Source organism: Lepidochelys olivacea (genome assembly GCF_965140295.1).
Source record: "Lepidochelys olivacea isolate rLepOli2 genome assembly, chromosome: 1".
Taxonomy (NCBI): domain Eukaryota; kingdom Metazoa; phylum Chordata; order Testudines; family Cheloniidae; genus Lepidochelys; species Lepidochelys olivacea.
In genome coordinates, this window is record NC_140411.1 from 355057716 (window position 1) to 355063715 (window position 6000).

Below are 6000 nucleotides of genomic sequence, written 5' to 3' on the forward strand. Positions count from 1 at the left end.
TCTTCTCTTCTGCAGACTGAACAAGCCCAGTTCCCTCAGCCTCTCCTCGTAAGTCATGCTCCCCAGCCCCGATAATTTTCGTTGCCCTCCACTGAACAGTCTCCAATTTGTCCACTTCCTTTCTGTAGTGGGGGCCCAAAACTGGACGCAATACTCCAGATGTGGGCTCACCAATGCCGAATAGAGGGGAACGATCACGTCCCTCGATCTGCTAGCAATGCTCCTACTAATGCAGTCCAATATGCCATTAGCCTTCTTGGCAACAGGGGCACATTGCTGACTCATATCCAGCTTCTCATCCACTGTAATCTCTAGGTCCTTTTCTGCAGAACTGCTGCTTAGCCAGTCGCTCCCCAGACTGTAGCAGTGCATGGGATTCTTCCATCCTAAGTGCAGGACTCTGCACTTGTCCTTGTTGAACCTCATCAGATTTCTTTTGGCCTAATCCTCCAATTTGTCTAGGTCTCTCTGGACCTTATCCCTCCAGCATATCTACCTCTCCCCACAGCTTAGTGTCATTTGCGAACTTGCTGAGGATGCAATCCATCCCATCATTAATAAAGCTGTTGAACAAAACCTGCCCCAGGACCAACCCTTGGGGCACTCTGCTCGATACCGGCTGCCAACTAGACATCGAGCCCGACAGTCTAGCCAGCTTTCTATCCACCCTATAGTCCATTCATCCAATCTATGCTTTTTTAACTTGCTGGCAAGAATACTGTGGGAGACCATATCCAAAGCTTTGCTAAAGTAAAGATATATCATGTCCACCACTTTCCCCATATCCACAGAGCCAGTTATCTCATCATAGAAGGCAATCAGATCCAGCAGGTTGCACATCATGCAAGTGAAGCACCTTCCAGCTACCTCTGCAGAATGGATACAAGGGAATTTGTTTAGATCAAAATCACTTTGGGGAAGAAACTGGAATAGTGTTTGGGGTCTGCTATACATCCCCAAGATCTAATTTGATATAGATAGAGACCTCACAAAACTGAGTGACTGGGCAACAAAATGGCAGATGAAATTTAATGTTGATAAATGCAAAGTAATGCACATTGGAAAACATAATCACAAATATACATGTAAAATGATCGGGTATAAATTAGCTGTTACTACTCAAGAAAGATCTTGGAGTCATTGTGGATAGTTCTCTGAAAATATCCACTCAGTGCATAGCGGCAATCAAAAAAGTGAACGGAATGTTGGGAATCATTAAGAAAGGTATAAATAATAAGACAGAAAATATCACGTTGCCGCTATATAAATCCATGGTACGCCCACATCTTGAATACTGCGTGCAGATGTGGTTGCCCCATCTCAAAAAAGATACATTGGAACTGGAAAAGGTTCAGACAAGGGCAACAAAAATGATTAGGGGTATGGAACAGTTTCTATATGAGGAGAGATGAATAAGACTGGGACTGTTCAGCTTGGAAAAGACGACTCGGGGGGATATGATATAGATCTATAAAATCATGATTGGTGTGGAGAAAGTAAATAAGGAAGTGTTATTTACTCCTTCTCATAACACAAGTAGTAGAGGTCACCAAACGAAATTAATAGGCAGCAGGTTTTAAACAAACAAAAGGAAGTATTTCTTCACCCAACGCACAGTCAACCTGTGGAATTCGTTGCCAGAGGATATTGTGAAGGCCAAGACTATAACAGGGTTCAAAAAAGAATTAGATAAATTCATGGGGGATGGGTCCATCAATGGCTATTAGGCAGGATGGGCAGAGATGGTGTCTAATAAACGCTAATAAAATGTGTGCTAATAAAATTTGCAGATGACACAAAATTAGGAGGTATTGCCAATATGGATGACCACTGCAATATCATACAAAAAGATCTGAACAACCTTGAAATCTGGAATAATAAAAATGGGTGAAATTTCATAGTTGAAAGTCATGTACTGAGGAACTAACAAGAAATTTTTGCTGTAAGCTCAGGCCTCATCAGTTGGAATTGACAGAGGAGGAGAAAGACCTGGGTGTATTGGTCAACCACAGGATAGCTATGTGCCACCAATGTGATGCAGTCATGAGAAAGACTAATTCAATCCTAGGATGCATTGGATGAGATATTTCCAGTAAAGCTAGGGGAGTATTGTTACCATTTACAAGACAGTGGTGAGACATCATCTGGAATACTGTGTGCAATTCTGGCCTCCCACAGAATAATAGAAGATTAGGGTTGGAAGAGACCTCAGGAGGTCATCTAGTCCAACCCCCTGCTCAAAGCAGGGCCAACCATGTTTAAGAAAGATGAACATTAATAAACAAACATGAATAAAATTGGAACAGATTCACAGAAGGGCTACTAGGATGATTAGAGGAATGGAGAACCTACTTTATGAAAGGAAACTTGAGTTTGGGTTGTTTAGCCTAACAAAACAGAGGGTGAGAGGAAATATGATTGCTCTCTATAAATACATCAGAGGGATAAACACCAGCAAGGGAGAGGAGTAATTTAAGTTAAGAGCCAACGTTGGCACCAGAACAAATGGATATAAATTGTCAATAAGTTTAAGTCTGAGATTAGATGAAGGTTTCTAACTATCAGAGGAGTAAGTTTTGGAACAGCCTTCAAAGGGGAGTAGTGGGGGCAAAAAATCTAATTTGTTTCAAGACTGAACTTTGATAAATTTATGGAGGGGATGGTATGATGGGGTTGCATGTGGCCCAGCCACGACTGCTATTAGCAAATATCTCCAACCAGACAGAGATGGGACACTCTGAGTTACTAAAGAGAATTATTTCCCAGATGTCTGGCTGGTGGGTCTTGCCCCCTGTGACACTCCCTTTTGTCATGTGACAGGATCAGGAAACAATGCCCAGTCTCTCCCCCAGCTCACCCTCATGGTAGAGCAGGGGTGACCAACCTGAGCCTGAGAAGGAGTCAGAATTTACCAGTGTACATTGCCAAAGAGCCACAGTAATACGTCATCAGCCCCCCATCAGCTCCCCCCCAGGCTCCCCACTCCCAGCGCCTCCCGCCCACCAGCAGCCCCACCAATCAGCACCTCCCCGTCCTTCCCTGCATCTCCTGATCAGCTGTTTCCTGGCATGCAGGAGGCTGGGGGTGGAGGGTGGGAGGAGGAGCGAGGGCACGGCAGGCTCAGGGGAGGGGGCAGGAAGGGGTGGAGGGGGGAGGGCCTGGGGCAGAGCCAGGGGCTGAGCAGGGAGCACCCCCGGCACATTGGAAAGTGGGCGCCTGTAGCTCGAGCCCCGGAGTCGGTGCCTAGACAAGGAGCCGCGTATTAACTTCTGAAGAGCCGCACGCGGCTCCGGAGCCCCAGGTTGGCCACCCCTGGGGTGGAGCTTCAGTTCATACTCAGTTCACTGTATTAGCTAAAGAGGCGCATTCTGCACTTTCCCATGGACCCTAACTGAAAGGGTAAGTTAGCCATCACCACAGAATGAGTTTGACACCCCTGCTATACACAGTGCTCCCACACTGACAGAAGTAGCAGCAAATGCAGGCAGAATAATTGTCTCATCTGTCAGGGAGTTCAGCTTGTCTAACATGGCTTCTCTATTTGTGCCTTTTGCCAATTGCCTGTATTCGTTGGTGGCTATTGTTTTTGTTTCTATCAAAATATGTTTTATTTGTCTTTGAGTTTCAAAAAGAAAGATGCAACTAGCGATGGCAGTCAGGGACTACACACCCCAGCCCTGAGATAGGCTTTATAACCTGTGTATGGGGAGGTCTGCGGCTGTATGGTTTGTATGTGCTGAGAAGACAGGAAGCCCAGCTTGGAGGACGTGCTGGGCCCAGGAAGTGGGGAAGAGGAAGTTGAATGCTATTTCAGTGTAAAACTTAAAAAATTCTGCCCTTATATTTAAAGGAGACACATTCCTTATTTAGAGACAAAACTGTTCAGACCACTAAACCTCCCCACAACATGGTCCCAGATGTCTAAGATCAGCCACTAAAAGAGCTAGTGTCTCACCTCAGAACTCCTTCCCCGCGTTTCTTGCTGCTGCTTGAAAAAAGAATCAGTATTTATATAAAACCAAGCAATAGAGAGCGAAAGGCTGGTTTCCAGGGGCTCCAGTCGGACTGTCAGGGGCGGTGTCAGCTCACTCACCTCATCCACATCTTGTGCCACTCTCTGACGTAGACTGATCGTCCCAAGCAGATGCCTCCCCCCCATTTATTATTTTCTGAGTCTGCACGGTCTTTTCTGCCCCTCAGCCAGAGCTGACAGCTCCTCAGGGCTGAGGTCCGAGGACTGGGAGCTCACATAGCTGCTCTGAGCCACCTCTTTGCGAAGGGCCTGGCTTCTGGCGCCCCTTCCTCACCTCCAGGTGTGGACCCAGGTGTCTGAAAAGTCAGGCAGAGGCCACTAACCCCCAACCGGCAACATCTGGCCGGCAAAGACTTTAAATTAAAAATAGGGTGGGGTGGGTGAACGTACAAATGAATAAACCAGAGTCCATCCTGGCGCATTGCTCTGAGCTTGTCGCTGTCTCATGAGGCTCTTGGGACAATCAGAGACAGGAGTCTGAGGAGCGAGAGATCAGAGACTGACAATGCAGGGACAAGGTCTCTGTGTGGCCTGCACAAGACTGCTCACATTTGGACACGAAAGCACTGATGACTAGGCTAACCCAGGGCTCCTTGGCATGACTGTTTTTGCAGCCTAGCCAAGGCCTCAGCTTAGCTCAGTGGCTCTCAACCAGGGGTATGCAAGACAAATCAGACTCCTGAAAGGGGTACAGTCGTCTAGAAAGGTTGAGAGCCACTGGCTTAGCAGGCCATCTTTTTAACCAGTTATAACAGTTTGACCACCTTTATACTGACCTGGCCAGACACACCATTCTAGAGTGGGTCTCTTTACAAACCATGGCCTGTACTACCACACAGGATTAGGATGGCCCCTGCACTGAGACTGGGCAACACCACAGTGAGTTTAACTTGTCCCCATTTTAATTATCCCTAATGTATCTATAGCCCAGACCAGCCACAAGTATAAACACCTGCTTGCGTGAAGTTCTGAGACTTGGTTAGCCTGATTTAGATGGGGGCATCCGTTGTTTGGCCCCTGAAAAATTACAACAGCTCCCAGAGAGCAAAGCCTGCATTTGAGAAGTAACTGCCAAGAGGTGCAGAGTAGAATTTGGCCTGATCAGGGAAGAATTTCCCACTCCCATCCCTGAAGGCCATGGAGCCTCAACATTTTTTGGTAACTTTCCTTCGACAAATGCCACTTCTACGCTGGTACTTACCTTGGAGGAGGTGCGTCCCGCTTGCTCCTTTCTGCCCAGCTACCTGGTTTCCGGCTGCTGCTATGAGACTGCAGAGCGCTGTGACGGTTCCTGTTTTAACTTCAGCTAACTGCACTTCCTGCAGTCCAGCCCTCTGCACAGCTTCTGAGTGGAATAAGTCAGTGTTGCGTGTAAGCAGAGTCAGGATGAGCTCCACCCTGACATCTGGTGGTGAGGTGTGGCAAGTTGTGGAAAAGAACTTCAGAGGCTGATCTCATTTGCATAGGCACACCCACCCCACCTAGAATGAGGCCATAGCTGCCCAAATGGTCACTTTGGCTGCTGTGGGATCCCCAGTGTCTCTGTCATTGGGGCAGAAAGAATAAATTGTTATTACCCTGATTATGGGAACTGTGCTTGGAACTGTACTTGGCCTTTTGTTACGATGGAGGGACTCGCCATCAACTAAGTAGCACTCGCTAGGCAAGGGTCATGGGTTCCAAAACTCTGTGAATTGAGAGAGGTTGGGGGTAGGTATTTATACTTGCTGGTATGTACCCCCTGGTGAGGGCCTTACATGCTAATTGCACTTCCTCCTCTCTCCACTGTGGAATATCAGAGCTAATGTTGATTCCATTAGGAGTCTAGTTACAGGCTGCTGAGCTGAATTCACTTTGGGCTGATGGTGCACCAGTGCTAAGGCTCCCTTACTACAAGCTGAAATCACAAAAGAGCCAAAAACTGACTAAGAGCTGAAATCACTGAGTGTTGTGTTAAGTAGTGGGGG

At 47.0% G+C, this 6000-nt stretch overlaps 1 protein-coding gene across 1 annotated transcript in view; it reads right to left on the minus strand.

The window, feature by feature from the left end:
* The window catches only part of HCLS1 (hematopoietic cell-specific Lyn substrate 1), a 58315-nt gene extending 52975 nt beyond the window's left edge, over positions 1-5340 (minus strand). The window contains exon 1 of the mRNA XM_084634122.1: positions 5235-5340. The gene's annotated coding sequence lies outside the window, so the exon portion shown is untranslated. The remainder of the gene's footprint in view (positions 1-5234) is intronic.
* Positions 5341-6000: the final 660 nt, after the last annotated feature.